Source organism: Camelus dromedarius, chromosome 32 (assembly GCF_036321535.1).
Source record: "Camelus dromedarius isolate mCamDro1 chromosome 32, mCamDro1.pat, whole genome shotgun sequence".
In the NCBI taxonomy this organism is placed as follows: Eukaryota; Metazoa; Chordata; class Mammalia; order Artiodactyla; family Camelidae; genus Camelus; species Camelus dromedarius.
In genome coordinates, this window is record NC_087467.1 from 1,306,920 (window position 1) to 1,325,854 (window position 18,935).

The window sequence follows — 18,935 nt, forward strand, 5'->3', positions numbered from 1 at the left end:
AGTTTTGTAATATAGTCTGAAGTCGGGAAGTGTGATACCTTCAGCTTTACTATTTTTTCTCAAGATTGTGTTGGTGATTCAGGGTCGTTAACTTTCTTGAAGGGGTAGTAAAGGGGTTTCCACAATACATTACACAGTAAAGTACTTTTTTTATTTACCCATATCCAAAATTTCCAAATAGCAACTTCTATAAAACATTTTAAGTCATGTGAGCCTCCCTCCCTTCCTTCAGCATCCAGGACCCTGACAAAATAATCTGATCTCCCTTCCTTATTATCTTTTCTCTCATGGACAAGAGAGCCTTGGCTTTTCTGTTAACAAGTTTACAGAACCCAACAAGCTTAAAGGTTTACAAAGACTGAGAAACAGTTGTCTGTTTCATGGATTATTCTGCCCCATGAATTTCTTACAGAGCTGCAAAAGTCATTATTAAAAATAAAAATAATAACGTAATCCAAAGTGTCTTAGGGAACCAGGAGATAAACTATCATAAAATGATTTAGAATACAGGGCTTGTGATCAAACTTTGTCTTAATAATTTGTTAATTCTGTGACACTGTGCTAGTTACAGTATAGCTGAACCTGATTTTCTTGATACAAAAGTGAGGATTATAATGTTCTGGTCACATAGATTGCTGTAATAATATAAATGAGAGTGTGTGGCAAGCACTTGCCATAGGATATGCTATGCTAACCTATTTAATTACTATTATAATTATTTGAAAAATCTTGGGCATTAATTCTCTACCATCCTCATTATGACCTGTGTGGGGAATAATGATGATTTCCTCATATCTGAGTGTCCTGAGGCACTCGGTTTTATATGTTCCATGGAGCTTAATGAGGACTGATTTTGACTGCCCATCTAAAACCCATCAGTATCTTTTTCTATCATATACAACATGACTTTCTGTGATCATTTTGTTTTAGTTCCTTTCCTTATCTTTTGCTGAATTACTTTGGGTGCATTTAATTCTATTAATATATGACCATATTTTGAAAGCCCAAATGTTTGCTGATCCTTGCTTCTATGGAGTTACTAGTTTTGGCATAAACCGCATTACTGGATCTAACTTTGTTGATGGAAGTTACACCAGCTATCCCCTGGAATAATACTGAGGTGTTGCCACTTCTCTCAGAACATTTCCCAGTCCTACAGCTGGCCGCTTAAAAACTGAACTACAAGCACAGTTTTATCTGCTGGATTGTTCTGGCATCATTATAATTAAATTGGGGACTTGGAATCAAGTGCCTCATTAAAAGAGACTAGTGGACTTCAGCCTCCTCTGATTAGAAAGTTCTATCACTCAGTCAAACATTAAATGTGCTCCGCTGTGGATACAGCATCAGAAAGAAGGAATAATACTGGACTGGGTATCAAGAGATTTGATTCCAATCTGAGTCTTCCTTTGCTTCCTTGAACAAGTAACATACTCTCTTTGAACCCTGATTTCAGATTCAGGCAGTTGAAAATTCTGTTCTCACTAAAGTATTCTCTAGCTCCAAGATTCTGTTACTCTCTGAAAATTCTCTCTCAAACCTTCCTTTCAAGTTAACTATTTGTTTAAAACTGCATGATGTTGTTGACCAAAAAAAATGCACAACCTAAAAACTGAGAGTTTTGTTTCATTCAGTGGACATTCTGAGGACTTTAAGCCCAGGAACAGCCTCTCAGACATCTCTAAGGGGCTGCTCTGAAGAGGTAGGGGAGGGGCCAGGATGTATAGTTTTTGCAATAAAAACCAGGTAGTCAGAACATCAAAAGATGTGAATTAAAGTTAATTAAAGAAACCCAGATATCTCAAGGAATTTAGCACTTTTCTATGTATGGGAAGACGCCAACGTCTGAACTCATTGAAATCCTTCCTTTGATACACACCTTAGCCATCTAGGGGAATTCTCTTGTCCTTCCCATCCTGAGTCTCCTCAGGGGCCACCACTGTCGGTGGCTGTGGTGGCCTGCTTTTCCCCATCCTGAGTTCCCTCCAGCTCAACCATAGTGGCTGATGACTTGATGGTGGCAGTATTTTTGTTTACTGATGTGGCAAGCAATATTTTTCATTCACAATGTACTGGATAAACTTTGTTAGCAGAGGGAATGAGGATTGTGCCTTAAGCCTAATTGTTCCTGATGCAAACTTCCTGGAACTTCTCTGAGACAGTTCCCAGCTAGCTTCTGGGGTATAGTGATCTGTAACTTCCTTCCTACTGGGATAAATGTCTCAATCTCTGGACCTAATCTAAGTCATTCCTGAAAATCAAAGATCACCCGGAGCATGTTAGTCAGCTAATCTATAAACACAAAAGCTAACGATAGGGCACAGTGCCATTCACTCTCTGGGATAAAAGACAAAGGTGTGAGACTGGTCCCCATCCCCTCAAAGGCTGACAGTGTAGCTAGAGAGATCACCCACTTCTCATGGCAACAGAACAATTCAAGTTAATAAGTAGTCAAAGTGATTTGAGTCTAATAAGTTTTTACAGAAGTCAAAAGAGGTTGGAACAGTTGTGCATCAATTAAAAAGGAAACTTCACGTAAGTGCAAAAATTGAATTGATTCAGGTAAGACAGTGGACTCTCCTAGTTCTGTTTGTGACCCTACTTCTAAGCCAACGATTCTGTCTTTGTCCAATTTCCAATGTATTTCATGTCCATGACAGTTCCCATTAAATCCTGATATGGCTCAAGCTTGAGCTAGTGCCAAATTCCTAAAATCTGGTGACTTTAGCCCAAACAAAAATGACAAGAATAGTGATTATGTTGTATGAATTCTGAGTCTTCCATATATTACCTGTGTGTCCTTGAGTAATTAAAGGAACAATCACCCCATGTCATGTATGTGGATAAATGAGATGGTGCCTATGAAACCCTTGCAAGGGAGACGTGAATATTGTATCAGCTCAGTTAATCCTAGCAATTACTATTATTATCTTAAGAAAATTTGTATGACATCTCTCATTGGAAAAATATAGAGGAAACTTTATTCTTACACACTCCTCAAGCCTACAATCCCTGTAGAGACTTTCCCTTAATTGTGAGTCCAGTAGGGATGTGCAACCATGTTGACCATGGGGACAAGTGGTTTCAGAGGAGCAGGAGATAGGCAACAATATTAGTCACAGGCTGAAATGTATTAAAGAATAAAACATCTTTTATAAACTGGGATTTTTAATGAGCGTGATTCCTGTGTATGTGACTCACATACACAAACACAGACACATCAAACCTCCTTAGTGTAACGGAGCAGTGCACCTCAAACTTCAGGGTGCAGACAAATCGCCCAGGGACCTCATTAAATGACATTGTAACTTAGTAGGTCGGGGGCGGAGCCTTCGTGTCTGCATTCCTAACCAGCTCCCCAGTGACATCAAAGCCGGACCTCTCTTTGAGGTAATGAAGAATCTTTATTTCAGATTCTGATAATTCACAGCTCAACCTCGCATTTCAGTAATTTTTGTGTCACTGCACATCCAAGTAATTATTTGAATCTAAAATATAAATGTGAAAAAGCATGTCTTAACATTGCCATCACATCAAAAAAGCTACAACCGTGCTTGTCATTCTGAACCATCTATGATGACAGCAAAGTACTTGGCTCCTGGGCCAATATCCACTACATTTTTTTTTTTAAATTTTAATTACCACTTTAAAAAATAGGCATAATACACTAACCAGATGCTCTGCTAAAAACAAAAACTTCTGGATAGAGCCCAATTAGCTTTGTTTGTTCTTTGTGTGCTGTCTCTTCTCATACACATCCAGAAAATCCAATATCGTGTTTTGTATTGGCCAGGAAGAACACACCAAAATTCTTCCTAAGGATATTTGGCTTGAGCTCATTCTAATTTCTGGGCTAAAGACTTTTGCTGCATCTGGCTCTGCTTTAGATGATACACAAGAAAGGAAGTGTCAACCCTCTGGAGGCTAGCTCCATTGCTAGAGAAAGTGCTAACACCTGCTGCTCCATAATTGCTGTTCTTCGGTGGCACGTGGAAAACCAAAGGATGCACTCACCAAATCTTAAACCCAAACCGAAAGTCTTCTTCTTTCCATGCTAACTAAATACCTATTGCCTGTTTCATGCACATATATGATGGATCCCCACCAAAACCGATTCAAAATGATCCATACCTAATACTCCCAATTCTTTTACATTATTGAAATGTGCTGAAACATGAGTTTCATGTGTTGAGATTCATCGATGTCTACCTTTAACAGAGTCTTGCCCGTTTTCAGGCTGAGGTAATATCAAGAAAGTATGTGGTATTATCTGGAAAGAAAATCCTGGAGATGAGGTTGACAAGTTTACGACACTAGCCTTGTCTTATTTGCAGTAACTCATTTTATATATAGTGCATCATGTTGGAAAAGCCAAGGGCCTTCGGTGATTTAACTCAAACAGTAAGTAAGATTGTGGTATCGGAGAGGGTAGCAAAATAGGTCTGCTGATTAGAGCAATATTTTAGGGGACAAGAGGAGGACAAAAATTCTGGATACAACAAATATGAATAAGCATTTCATTCTGTTAGCAATCCTCCCTGCCTTCATAAATACGTAACAGAAAGTACTAAATCCAAAGCCAGTCTCCACTGGTAGCCCACATTTATATAACACCCTGGGATGGTTCAACTGACTTACCTAAACTCCATCCTAAGAATAAGAACAAGAATTTTTTTTTTTTTCTTCAGAACTCAGACCATGGAAAAGCAAAACTCCATGAATATAATTACATACAAATTTGTTTTGGGTATTTGAAGTATCAGAAACAGGGAGCTTGCTTTGTTTGCAGAAGGCAATTCAGAGATTGTGACGGCTGGCTTTGTTCATTCAAAACCTATTGTCTCAGTCATCCCTCCTGGTGAGGCCTGGGGGACCCATGAATGCTGAGATGCCCAGAGTAGTTCAGATGTGTTCAGTGCCTAGAATCCATCTTGAGTCTCTACAGGGTTTGGGTTCCCAAGCCTAGTGTTTCAAAAATCCAGATTCTTTAATATCTTCATGATTTATATCTTCAATATGCTCCAAGTGTAATAAAATGGCTGTCAAGTGCCGCCTTATTTTTTTCATAAGTGCCACCAGTTACACTGTCCCCTATTGGTCATTTCTCAACCTAATATATGATGGGTGATAGAGTTACCTTTAAACCACGGCTCCTGTAAGTACATATTTCCCTGGGAGCAAACAGTTCTGGGAAACTTTCCAATAATCTGTTGCAATAAGTGCTTATTAAATTTGATGACAGTGTCTGCAGCCTTGGGACGAATATTACTTTTGTTGGTTTTCAGCTTTAGTGTGCTGTAGTTTTGATAGGTTTTACAGTGATGGCTTAGCTTTACAGAGAGCTTGAGTCATCCTTTAGTACCCTGAGCTCTGTCTTTACCAGTAAATTTTAAAGCGTAAATACTGTCTGCTCCTCTAAATATATTATTGTGCAAGAAAGTCAGCTTAGGCTTTTTCATGTGCAATAATAATAACCGGTTATTGAGTGTCCAATGTGAGCAGATACAAACATGTTATTTACATGTCGTTTAATTCTCACTTTGCAGACAGCATCGGACTTGGTCTCTATGTAAACATTCACCTCTGTGTTCTAGTCACCCCCCACACACCAAAGAAACCAATAAAATTCAGAGAACAGCTGAGGACCTAGTACAGAAATCACATTTATTGGATCCTAATTGTTAACTTGCTATTTCAAACCCATAACCTTAAAGATCTTTTGCCAACAACTAGACTATCTGCCTGCCCGTGGCTCATTTATCTTACTTCTCTGCACTCATATCCTTGTTTAGTAGATCCGTAGTGTGTCTGTGAACATTTATGTTCCTTTGAATCTAAATGTTGTTGGCTTAGGTGAGAAAAATGTGCAAAAACCTCATAGTCAGTCCTGTAGTACTGCTCCTGGTACTAGAGGATGGCATTTATTTAGTGTGAGAGCTGTGGATTTTCACTTTACGCTATTTTTAAAATTACACCATTTTCGACAAACACAAATAAGAAACATTTTTGCCTCTGTCTTTAAGGAATTACTGAAGGAACTACAAACATGTAGTATGCATTCTTCCAGTCTTGTAGGTAAGGATGGATCTATTTTATTGAATCCCTTTTCACTCTTTTCCAGAGAAATTAAAGAACATGAAGCTCTTGTGATATAGACGTAGATACACTTGATGTTGAGAGACCTAACTAAACTGTCTCTAATTCACTCTCTAATACAGAGCTGTTAAAAACCCATATAAGAAGAAAATCACTCCCTTTATTCTTCCTCCTTCCCCTCCTCCTCTTCCTCTTCCTCTTAGTCTTTGTCTCTTTCTTCTTCTATATCGTCATCGAGTTCTTCTCCTCCTCACCTCCTCCTCCTCCTCCACCTCCTCATCCACCACCAACTCCACCAGCACCAATTATTAAGGAACCAGGCAAACACAATATGAAAGCAGACAGGTAAAAAGGAAAAGAGATAAAGAAGCAGAATATGAAACAGAGGACAAGGAATTGGAGAGGGCTGTGGAAAATTTTCCTCAGATTATTCTGAGTCTGTCTTTCTGATGATTCAACTACTCACTTCCAGATAACATTTATATCTCCTTAGTCACTACTGAATTAACCCTGGCAGGTAATTACTCCTCAATTAATTTTCTTGATTCCATATAGACCACTTTTCTTTATTATCTGTTTTTTTTTTTTAACATGTTATTCGACATCATTGAATTTAGTTGCCAAGCATGACATATTAGTCGTCTCTCTGAGCCACAGCAGGCTTCCTAACGGCATTTGCAGTACATTTGTAAATTACCTCACAGGGACACCTGTGGATCTCATCCTGGGATTCTGTGTCATCCGCTGGGTAACGCCATATCCTGCCTACCTTCAGGTCTTCCATTTTTTTTCCAGAGGGGTATTTGAGGACTGAATCAGCTGCACACTCTAGCCTTATCATTTTTGCAACCACAAGCATGTATTTAGAGGGACACTGGCTAGAATTTGGAGGTGTAGACAAAGGAAAACTAATTTTCAAAAATGGACTGACTCCACAATCTTTCCTCTCCTGGTACAGAATTGCAAATCACCAGAGGGCTCTTAATACCCAATGCATACCAGGTGCTCTGCTGTGGGCACCTTTAGAGATGAATGTCCTAAAGGGAGTAATAATAGAAAATAATGGGACACATTCCAAAGTAATTTGGATTGCTGTACTATTGGGAAATATAAGTAAAGAAAGTCCTTGGATTTTGAGTTTGATTATGCTGAAGGTTTTTGCTATTCAATGGATATAAGGTCAAGGAGGAAATTTCTCCCACAAGCCTCCTTTCCACATGGCAGCATAAAATAAAGCTCCATTATTGACTATGGTTTACATCTAAAATAATTTAACACTTTACTGATGTATCTGTCAATATTTGATAACACTTTATCTTTTTTCACCTCACCGTCTTTCGAAACAACTAGTATTAAATAAGGAAATCAACAGATATTTATGAAGCAAGTAACTATATATACAGAAACATTTTTGATGAGATAAAAGTACATAATTCCTGCCTCAGCCCTCCAGATCACACAGTCAAATAATTAAGGTAACAACAAATATTATTATCTAGTTACTACTATGGGCAAGGCATTGTGTTTAGTGTTTTCTGATCATCTTATTTAATCTTCAAAATATCCTATGTCCATTTTATACATGCAGAAGTTATTCCTGTTTAAAGGGGTTATAGAAGTTTCCCATAGGAACATGACAATTAGTGTATAATTCAGAAGGTAGACTCAGACTGCCCAGGACGGAAGTCCAGTTGTGCCTTCTATTCTGTGGCGTTGGGTACGCAACCCAAACTCCCTGTGTTTCAGTTTCCTTATTTATAAAGTGATGATAACATTCCTACCATGGCTTAGGGCTCTTGCTGACAACCCTACCTGTAAAAAGGTTTGTAAAGGCCTTAACAGAGAACATAGAAAATGTTTGATGAATTAGTCCACATAGTTAAGAAGGAGAAGCGTTACCATGTAAACCCTAGCACCCTCGCTTCAAAGCCCATGCCCGCGGCACACTGGCCACGGGCAAGAGGAGGAGGAACACCCACCAGGCAGCGCTGGATTCAAATCCAACATCCCATTAAAAACTGAGGGGCTTTGGAAAGTTATTTGAACCTCTCTGAGTCTAATTGAATCATACACAAATAATAATATCTGTGTGAAAGTACTTCTGAGACTTGAATGTGCCTGAAACTAGCAGGCAAGATAGAACTGTTATCCACGCCTGGTCGCTGCCCACCTTCTCCGTTAGCGGTGACTTGGGAACACAGATCTATATTGATATTGATATGTCTATATTGAAAATGAGAAGGGAGGAATGGGCTTGATATATATCACAGGATGGAACTTTACAGAATTTAGAGACTGATTAAATGCATGAGGTGTGGAAGAGAGTTACTTTTCTGGGTGGATGTGGTGGTGCCCTTGGGTGAGAGAACACAGGAATGGGAACAATTTGGAAAAGTTGACAAATTTCCATACAGGATTGGTTCAGTTTAAGTTTCTTATGGATTTATGATGGAAGAGATCCATCAAAACACTAGACAAATGAACATAAATACAAAACAGAAACAGACTCATAGACACAGGATACAAACCTGTGGTTGCCAGGGGGAGGGGGGTGGGAAGGGACAGACTGGGAGTTCAAAACTTGTAGATACTGACAGGTATATGTAGAAGAGATAAACAAGATTATACTGTATAGCCCAGGGAAATATATACAAGATCTTGTGGTAGCTCACAGTGAAAAAGAATGTGACAATGAATATATGTATGTTCATGTATGGCTGAAAAAGTGTGCTCTACACTGGAAACTGACACAACATTGGAAACTGACTAACTCAATAAAATAAAATAAAATAAAATAAAATAAAATAAAATAAATTTAGACATATGAATCTAGAAATCAGGAGGCCAAATATCTTTTCAAATAATATAACTCTACCAAAAATTACTCAACTAAGAAAAGCTACGTTAGTGTTACCTATGTGCTAGTCATTCATCTAAATCTGAATAATTGAATAAATCAATATTTTTTAAGTATTTGCGTTGCTCTTACTTTGAAGTAGCTCATTAACTCAGGAGGGGTATATCTTGTCTGAGAATTAACCCACAAAATATAATCAGAAATTCCAAAAGAAATACTAACTTTTTAATTCTTTAACCTATTTCAGAATACCCCTCAGTCAGCTTCTTCCAGGTGAAACTGCTGCTTTTTCAAGCTTAGAGCTTCCTTTGAGCTTCCTCTGTGTTCCATTCCCCGTCTTCCTGTGAGGCTGTTTGGGTCACCACAAGTCTGTTCATACTGAGAACGGACATCAAGGAAGGACAAACCCCTTATGTTTGTTTTGCTTGCACCTCCCGCCGTTGATCTTGCTCACTTGCGTCCCCGAGCAGTGGGAAAGCGCAAAACTCACTCCCAGCCCCGTTTTAAATACACAGTATCTGGAAACTTGACATGTATGCTAAACCATCAAAACCTGGGCGGGGGCTCGGCCTTTGGTGGTGACTCCACTGGGCAGGCACCGGTGCGGAATAAACCAGTTTTTTCTGATCCTCCGAGTGGTGCCGTCTGTCATTTCCCGCCGGGCTAATTCATCTGTAGCAATATCCTGTATCACAGGGACAGACAGAGCACCCTGGGTTCTGCAAAAATTTTACAAGTGCTGCCAGACAAGAGGCTCCTGGACAACGATATTCCTCTTATCAGTTTATCTTAAATTTTGTCTCTTGTTCCTGCAATTTACCTTCTGTTCAACAATGGCTATTAAAGAGCAATCAAGTCCCTTTTCCATCTCACACTGTCGACCTTAACTTTCTTTACATAATTAAGAAGTTAAACAGTTCCACTGATACATGTGAAAAAAATGTGAACCTAAATTATTTCAAAAATAGGGATGTTCTAAGAAATTTAATTAGGATTATGTAGAGAATAGAGAACTATGTATGGAAATTATTAATTGGGCTTTTTTGTTTCTATTATATCTGTGGTGATTTATATGATGTGAAATCTAATTAGAAAACAGATGATAATATTTCCTAACTCTTAATTCCTGAATCTTTCATGATATTTATTATATATTCCCCACAGGGAAGACACTCCATTCCCACTTCTGCTACTGTCTTACGTCAAACCTTCATTATTTCCTGCCCAGCTTTCCCACGGCGGATCCCTAACAGGTACCCCCTCACCTGGTGATGCCACTTAATGCCTATTGCTTAATTTCTGCCAGTGGATTTTGTGTTTAAAATGCAATTCCAAACATGTCACTTCTTAAAAATTATTTCATGGTTACCTATTTTTTCAGGGGAAAATTTAAAATGGCTAAGCATGCCATACTCGGCCCTTGGTAATATGATGGCTTCTAGCCATTTACGGCAACATGGATGGCCCCAGAGAATGTCATTCTAAGTGAAGTAAGCCAGAAAGAGAAAGAAAAATACTATAAGACATCGCTCTTATGTGGGATCTAAAAAACAAAACAAAACAAAAAGACAAATGAACTTCTATGTAAAACAGAAACTGACTGACTCACACACATAGAATACAGGCTTGTGGTTGCCGGGGGGAGGGAGGTGGGAAGGGATAAACTGGGAGTTCAAGATTTGCAGATCCTGACTGGCAAATATAAAATAGATAAGCAAGTTCATACTGTATGGCACAGGGAAATATCTTCAATATCATGTAGTAGCTCACGGTGAAAAAGAAGAAGAAAATGAATATATGTATATTCATGTAGGACTGAAGCACTGTGCTGTACACCAGAAATTGACACAACATTGTAAGCTGACTGTACCTCAATAAAAAAAATTAAAAATAAAATAAACAGTAAAATAACTGATTAAGTCAACAAATTTTGATTAAGAAACTATGACGTTTACACATGAAACTGGACACAAGGAAGTGGCTGAGCAAAGCAGAGATGGACTCTTACTTACGTCAGGGACTGGCCTCATGCAGGAGACAGATGGAAAACTATAAACTAAACCAGACCAAAAGGACAATTGGGACCGTGCAAAAGGAACCTGGCCTGATGTTGAGGGTTGAGGTCACTGAAGGCACATGAGTTTGAGTTCATGAGGCAGATGGGGGAATAATTTAAACCTTTTCCAGGCATAGGAACTGCATATGGGGAAGTTATTAGGGAAGAAAATGGTAGCTATGCAAACAAAGAGATGTCCAGTACTTCTCCGAGAACGTGTTGGGGGCCATGTGATGAGATGGCACTAAAGATGTCAGTCTGATTATACCAAGCTAGATGGCTAGATAAATCAGTCTGAATTTAATTCCAGGAGTAACAAGATGTTGTTGATGAAGAGTAAAAAAAATTATGGCTGCATTTTAAAATTCTCACCCTAGAATAATATGGAGAAAAATGATAAGAAGACAGAATAAATGATAAGAAGATTATTAAGAGCCCTTTACATAATTCCAGGCAAAGGACTTACGGAAACAACCCAGAGTCACTTCAGATATAGAAATAAGACTTAGGAAAATGCTCCACAGTCACAAACCTGGCAACGTTGTTATGGTCTAGTCCATACGTTTGACATTTTAGGAATCTTCATAATCAAATTAGACATTGGTATTTTGTAAGATTATTTTGTTATAAAAGTATTTTCCCCTAATTTTCATGAAAAACACTCCTCCTTTATTGAGGTACTACAAATATGGGCTGTATTATTATATTAATTCACTCTTGACTTGCTGATATTTCTATGCTAATCAAAATTATATTATACACATTCCAGTACCTGGAACCAGGCAAGAGGGCATTTCCAATTTTTGAATGCATGTGTGGGCACTGGAGGGCTAAATACCTAGATCAATCATTTTCTATTTTTTTCTAACAATATGGATTAAACCCTCAGCCTTATTAAAAACAGTAAATGAGACTTGCTGGAGTGCTATTGCAAAGTTACTTTTAAAAATAAAAAATTTGAAAAAAATTAAAATTTAAAATAAAATAAAAATAAAAAATAAAAATGTGAATCTAAGTTTATGAACCTACAAAATTTCCAAATTGCTGCTCCTAAAGCCTTTATAAGAAACTCCTCTTAATAAATCATTTTTGTTGTCATGTAAATGTGACAGAAAAACCTGTGACAGAATGCCTCACTCTGTTCTTGCTACCCTATTACAGTAGGAACTCTTAACCAGCTTTCTCTTTAATTTACCCATCTGGTTAAGCAGTGGACCCTACTCCCTTTCCAAATCTTATGGTTAATCTTGCTAGCCAGATTACTCTCACCCAACCTGCACACTCTCCAACATGCTTACCAAGAGTCGGTGATGTCCTCAACCAGTTTATCCCAGTTGTATATAATTTTTTAATTATATAATTTAAGTATGTGATGAACTGATAAAATATTGTGAGAAGAGAGTCAACATTTAAATGGAGCGTTTCAAAATGGTATGTTAATAGCGAGCCTCAACTCCACCTCTCAAGTTGCATTGAAATAAGGGTGGGCAAGATGGCTTAAAAATTTGGCATTAAAAACCTACAATTCTGAACCCTCAAAAATTCACATGTATCTTAAATTGCTGCTCCACTTTAAAAAAATCAAAACTTCAAAATACAAATGATGCATTATGGATGTTTCATGCAAAAATATGACTCCATTTGGCAGACTTTTATTTTTAAAAAGGGGTGTGTTGGCTCACCATCAAAGAATTAAAGATGAATATACATCAGCATGTTTTAAACAAATACAAAAAATTTAATGTATGTACCATTTACTATTATTCTGCATTTTAACTGATGCCAGTTAACCAGCATGAGGCCAGATTGGGTATTTTATTGTTTCCCTACGAGTCCCTGGCCATAGGACAGCCCAGACACCAAATATTCTTTGCCTGAATCATCAGTAAACATTTTGTCCTCTAGATTTTTACATTCCTCAGCCAGAATCTGGCTTCTCTGGTTTACAGCACTCTCTACTTGACTCTTGGCCAAACTCCTATCCAGCTTGCTGTGTGACATCACGATTTCACTGCAAGTTGTGACACAGATCAGAATCAAGCCTTTCAGCTCTGCCTTATCCTGCCTCTTCCAAGCAGTGAGAGACTGAGTATTTGTGAGCTTTTTGATTATTTTTTTTTCTCTGCTAAGTATCAAAAGAGTAATAATCAAGACAGCAGATTACTATCAAAAGAGTAATTATCAAGACCAGGTGCAGGCAAACCTTTATCCAAGAGGCTGCTGCCTGCCGTGTGTTGATGGTGCAGTTTTTGGAATAATTAAAACAGGCAGTTTGACCACAGATTCATTTCTCTTGTTAATCATCAGGTCATTAGCCTTAGTAAGATCAATCTGCGGTCACCATGTTTCAAACCAATGAAACGGAGCAGAGAGGAAATCAAATTTCAGGACATGTTTCATTTATCTTTAATCTTCATCTTATGCCAAAAAGCTGAACCAGTCTGTGGTGGTTATGAGCGCCCTACTGGGATGCTTAAGTGATCAAAAATTCAGCAGATCAAAGAAATGCAAATTAAAACAATGAGATATCATGTCACACCTGTCAGAATGTCTGTTATCATAAGGAATACAATAAAGGTTGACAAGAATGTGAGGAAAAGGGAACCCTTGTACACGGTTGTTGTAAATGTAAGTTGGTGCAGGCACCATGCAAAACAGTATGGAGGTTTCTCAAAAAACTAAAAATAGAAATACCATATAACCCAGCAAATCCACTCCTGGGTATTTATCTTAAAAAATAAATAAAATAAAAACACTAATTCAGAAGATATATGCACCCTAATGTTCATAGCAACATCATTCATAATTGTCAAGATATGGAATACTATTCACCATTAAAAAAGGAATGACATTTTGCCATTTGCAACAACATAGGTAAACCTGGAGGGTATTAGGCTAAGTGAAATAAGTCAGACAGAGAAAGACAAATATTGTATGAAATCACTTATATATGGAACCTAAAAAATATAAATAACTAGTGGATATAACAAAAAGAAACAGACTCACAGATAAAGAGAACAAACCAGTGGTTACCAATGCGGGGAGGGAAGGAAAGGGGGTAAGATGGGGTAAGGAATTAAGAAGTACAAATTACTATGTATAATATAATAAGCTACAAGTTATGTTGTGTAACACAGGGAATATAGCTGATATTTTATAATGATTACAAGTGGAGTGTAATCTTTAAACATTGTGAATCACTATGAAACATACACTGAAACATACAATATTGTACATCAACTACACCTCAATTTAAAAAAATGCTAAAAAAAAAATCAGCAGAATGACAGCAAAGGGGGGTCACACAGAAAAATAAAAATAACTTATTTAGTGATTTACTCTTATTCCTGGGACACTGAGCCAGGGTTAGCTGGATTATTGGGGACTTGACCTATTTTTTTTTTAAATCATTATTGTACTCCAGCGGGAATGTGGGGTGTGGGTAGATCTCTCCCAAATGTCCAGAATTGCATTAAAAACTCTAAGTGAATTTTATATGAATTATCCAAAATAAGCAAATTCAGAGAGACAGAAAGTCAATCAGTAGTTGCCAAATCTGGGGGTGGGGGGAAAAGGCATACCGGCTAATGGTGTGGGGATTTCTTTTTGTGGTGATGAAAATGTTATGGACCTAGTGGTGATGCCTGTACAACACTGTAAACATATTAAAAACACTGACTCATACACTTTAAAATGGTGAGTTTGATGGCATAAGAACTAAATCTCAATTGAATAAACATTTAAAACTTTAAAACATGGTAGGGGAGCAAAATTTGCCATTCCAGAATGTGTCTCTTTGGCATGAAGATTAATTTAAACTGATTATTTTTAAGAGACAGCAGATCCCTCAGCTTCCTAAAGAATCTAGATAAAGGGCTTTTTTCCCAGAATTGAGCCAAAACTAGAGATATCTACAAAAAATATTGTCTGGGTGCGCTGTCTAGAGAGCAGAGTCCTCTCTGTGTCCCAGTGTCCCTGCCTGGCCTAGAACTTGTTTACCAAGCATTTGTTTTTCCATCTCCGTGTGAATTGCCTTCCTCCCCCTTGAAGTCTCAAATCACTGCTCCCAACATTCTCTTTTATCTTTAGCTAAAGATGATATTTAGGGTGAGAATTGCAGCCATTTGGTGGGTTACTCAGTTTTCCAGGTTCTATCTCCTGTTTACATGTTAATAAACTTGTGTTTGATTTTCTCTTGTTAATCTGTCTCATGCCAATCGAATTTTTAGATCAGCCAGAAGAACCTAGAAAGGGAGAGAAAAATGTATTCCTCCCCAACAATATCACGAAAATTAGGGTAAACCAGACTAATTACATTAGAATATTTGGAACAGAGACTCAGGCATATAACCAGGAAATAAAGATCTTACCCTCAGCACATTCACTGACTCATTCTTTCACATGGGAAAACCATGAAATCATAAAAAGTGAGAGGAGGATTTTGTGACCCTTATGTTCAAGCCTTAACCTGATAATACCCTCTTTAAAACTCACCTGGAAAAAGTTTCGGGGTAACTTCAACACCAAAGAAAGGTGAGTTCATTTTCAAGCCACTATTCTTTATGTGCAAAGTCAATGTCATCATGTAGTAGAGGAGAACTGATCTGACCCTGTATTGGATCTGTTCCTCTGGTTTTAACCACTGTGACCCTTTTCTCAAGGCTCTGACCTTTAAGGATATTAACACTTCTGCACTTACATAAAGATAACAAGTTGCAGAATAGAGCGTAGCCTTTGTTTTGTTGGAGGTTTTGCAGGAGCACCATGGCCTGACCTGCATGGACGGCTGAAAGAACAAAGAATTCCTACAGCAAGAAGTTTGCAACAATGAACAACACCCCCCCCCTTGTTTTTTTGTATAAAAGGAGCCTGTATTCTGACTGGAGCAGGATGGTTCTCCAAGACATTAGTCTGCCACCCTCTTGGTCTGCCAGCTTTCTGAATAAAGTCACTATTCCTTGCCCCAACACCTCATCTCCTGATCTATTGGCCTGTCATGCAGTGAGCAGAGTGAATTTGACTCGGTAACAATCGTAGCCAGCAAGCCTCCTGTCTTCACATCAACCTGATTTTTTTCTGCATTTGTTTTCTCACTTATCTACCTGTCAAATGTTTATCTGAAGTCTTGGATACTCTAGCTCTACCCTGCTGAATGCAGTCTGGGTTTCAGCAGCAATAATTCTTGGTCTCTATTTTTACAATGATTACAAATGGAATATAACTTTTAAACATTGTGAATCACTATGCAGCACACTTGAAACATATAATATTGTGGTCCCCACTTTTAAACTGCTTGAATTATCATACTCAACTGTTTTTCTGAGAGTTTGATTACTGCTTATCTGACTTCTTCAGAAATGTGTTAAGATGCGACCTCACGAGGCCAACCTTAGTCTCTTCATCCCTAACACAGATGCAACACCCTGCCCTCCTGACCCCCCCAGAGCTCCGGGTATAACAGGTTGCCTGATGTCAAATGCCTTGATATGCCCAATAACACACTTATTAAGCAAAATTCATCCTAGTGCTGTCTCATCTATTGTGACCTAAATCTGCTATACAGAGAAGGAAAAATAATATGTTGTAGATGGGGAGACAGATGGTGCATGTAAATCTTTTATATTTTTGAAAGAACAAGACTGAAGAGGAGAATAACAACCATCTTTAAAGTAATGAAGATAACAGACACAGGAAAGGGTGGGCTCCACTTAATGCTTGACAGAGGCAAAGTTGAGTTTCCCTAAATTGTCCATAGTATAGATTTACACCATATGGAGTAAACTAATGGAAAATCCATTTCTAAAACAGTTCAGATGTATTACATATGTAGTCCATGAATATATTTATTCAGAATATCACCTGTATTTAAGCTATTGTTTTAGACTTACTAGTACTCTTTTGCTTTTGGACATCCCTGTCTCATCAAGGTAAGCTCCCAAACATTTCTGCATGATTCTGAGAGCAGGGCAGGGAATAGTGGGGGTAATTCCTTTATATTGACAATTGCTTTTGCACAATCCTTAGCAATATCTCAATTGGCAGTGTTCCTGGTAATTAAAATCATTCCTCAGCAATGATTGTGCCAACAGTGGAATTGAGATTATATGATTTTTACATTTGTTCCCTAGAATTGAAAGCTTACTATCAGCATTAGGAAAAAAATATTTATTTTCAGAATATTACACTAGTATTTTTTTTTAAACCAAAGATGGTGACAACACTGATTTCTCCATCTGTTACCAAATTAAATTGTATGAGTCCTGCTCAGCCTGTAACCTGGCTGAGGCTCTCTGCCTCAGCAGGAAGGTTTTTTGTTTTGTTTTTTGTTTCTTTTTAATTCAGGTTTGAGCAACCAGATAACAAAATCAAAGCTTAGATTAATGCCCCACAAGCTTTATTCATGGCCAAAGAATGGAGAAGCAGGAACCAAGTTCCCAGAGCAACCTCTCACCCACCTGTTGGGAGGGACTTAATTTTAAAGAGTGAAGACAAAGGGAGGAGGAGTGAAGCTGATGATGGGGAAGCACATTCATTCATTTACCAGGGAAAGGGCAGGGCTTTTTGAGGAAGTGGGCTGCCACCTTATTTTTCATCTTTTTTTGGTCTTTAATGTTCAGTCATGGCTGCTGGTAGACGTATAATTTAGTATTCTAATGTAGTAAAACCAGTGTATAATGAGACTCAGGGTCTGCTGGAAGTCAGATTTGTTGCCATCTTGGTCCCAGCTGGATCCGTCGGGTGTCTTTTTTTGTTTGTTTCAGTTGCTTTCTCATCTCTAGACACTTTAATCACCTTAATTTAAAGATTTATGTTACTTCCTACTAAAGGTGGGAGTTGGCAGGTTTTGAGCAAAGACTTGGAGCAGTTCTGGCAACACAACCTTCTATGAGCCAAGTTTACTCTAGAAAAGCCTTTTTTTTTTGTAGAACATGAGAAAGTACATGTTACTAAATCAAAATTGGGTCTGCTCACCCATGCCCAGCAAAGCCAATCTACTGACACTAGGTTGTGATGTGCAGCATTTATTAAGGGTGCCAAGCAAGTGGTCTAGGACAGCAAGGGCTGAAAAAACAAAAACTCCCTGAAGGGTTTCAGCAAAACCTTTTTAAAGGCCAGGTGAGGGAGGGGAGTCCCAGGGTATGTGGTCAGCTCATGCACAATTCTTTGACTGGCTGATGGTGAAGTAATAAACTGGTGTCACAGGGGTTAACATTATTAGTCCTTAGGTGCCAGTAGGAATGAGCGCATGGCTATACTATGTGCTCATAATCATTAATTAGTTAATCTATTCCTTTTGGTGATGGTTTTACCATCTGAAAACAACTCAGGAAGTATGCATCATACAGTATTATCTACGTATTTCAGAGAGGAGCTAAAGCAGAGAATATAGGGGAGGGATCAGTGCCAGAAAGACGCCATAGGGTCCTGTTCAGTTGCACACTGATTCACTGAATGAGCTGGAGATCAAGAACCTAATAATGTGCTGGGAAAATTGATTAAAAGCCTCCATAATTACATACATACCTCATTAAAACAAAAACAAAAACAAAAATTAAGATGGAGAATGACAGTTCAAAATATATTTAGCTTCAAGCTAGTAAGAGATCACTCAAAAACTAAAAACTGATCAAATCTACATAACATGGACCTTGTAAGGGAGTCTGCATCTTGGGTAAGAAAGAACGTGCTTCATAATGTGAATGAAAAATACTGTGAACCAGATCAGTAAACAAAGAACGCTGAAGCCATCAAGTCATCAGCTGCTGCCGCCACCCCCGTGAGGACAAGCCTGCAGCCCAGCCTCTGCAGCCTCTCACAATGCTGCACCCTCTCACAATGCTGCACCCTGAGGGGACTCAGAATAAGAAAGGACAGGACGCTGGCCCTAGATAGTGAGGTGCTTGTCAAAGGAATGAATTCACTGAG

The 18,935-nt window shown here is 38.3% G+C and overlaps 1 pseudogene; it reads right to left on the reverse strand.

The window, feature by feature from the left end:
- Positions 1 to 13,010, reverse strand: part of LOC105085255 (MKI67 FHA domain-interacting nucleolar phosphoprotein-like) — a 65,349-nt pseudogene extending 52,339 nt beyond the window's left edge.
- Positions 13,011 to 18,935: the final 5,925 nt, after the last annotated feature.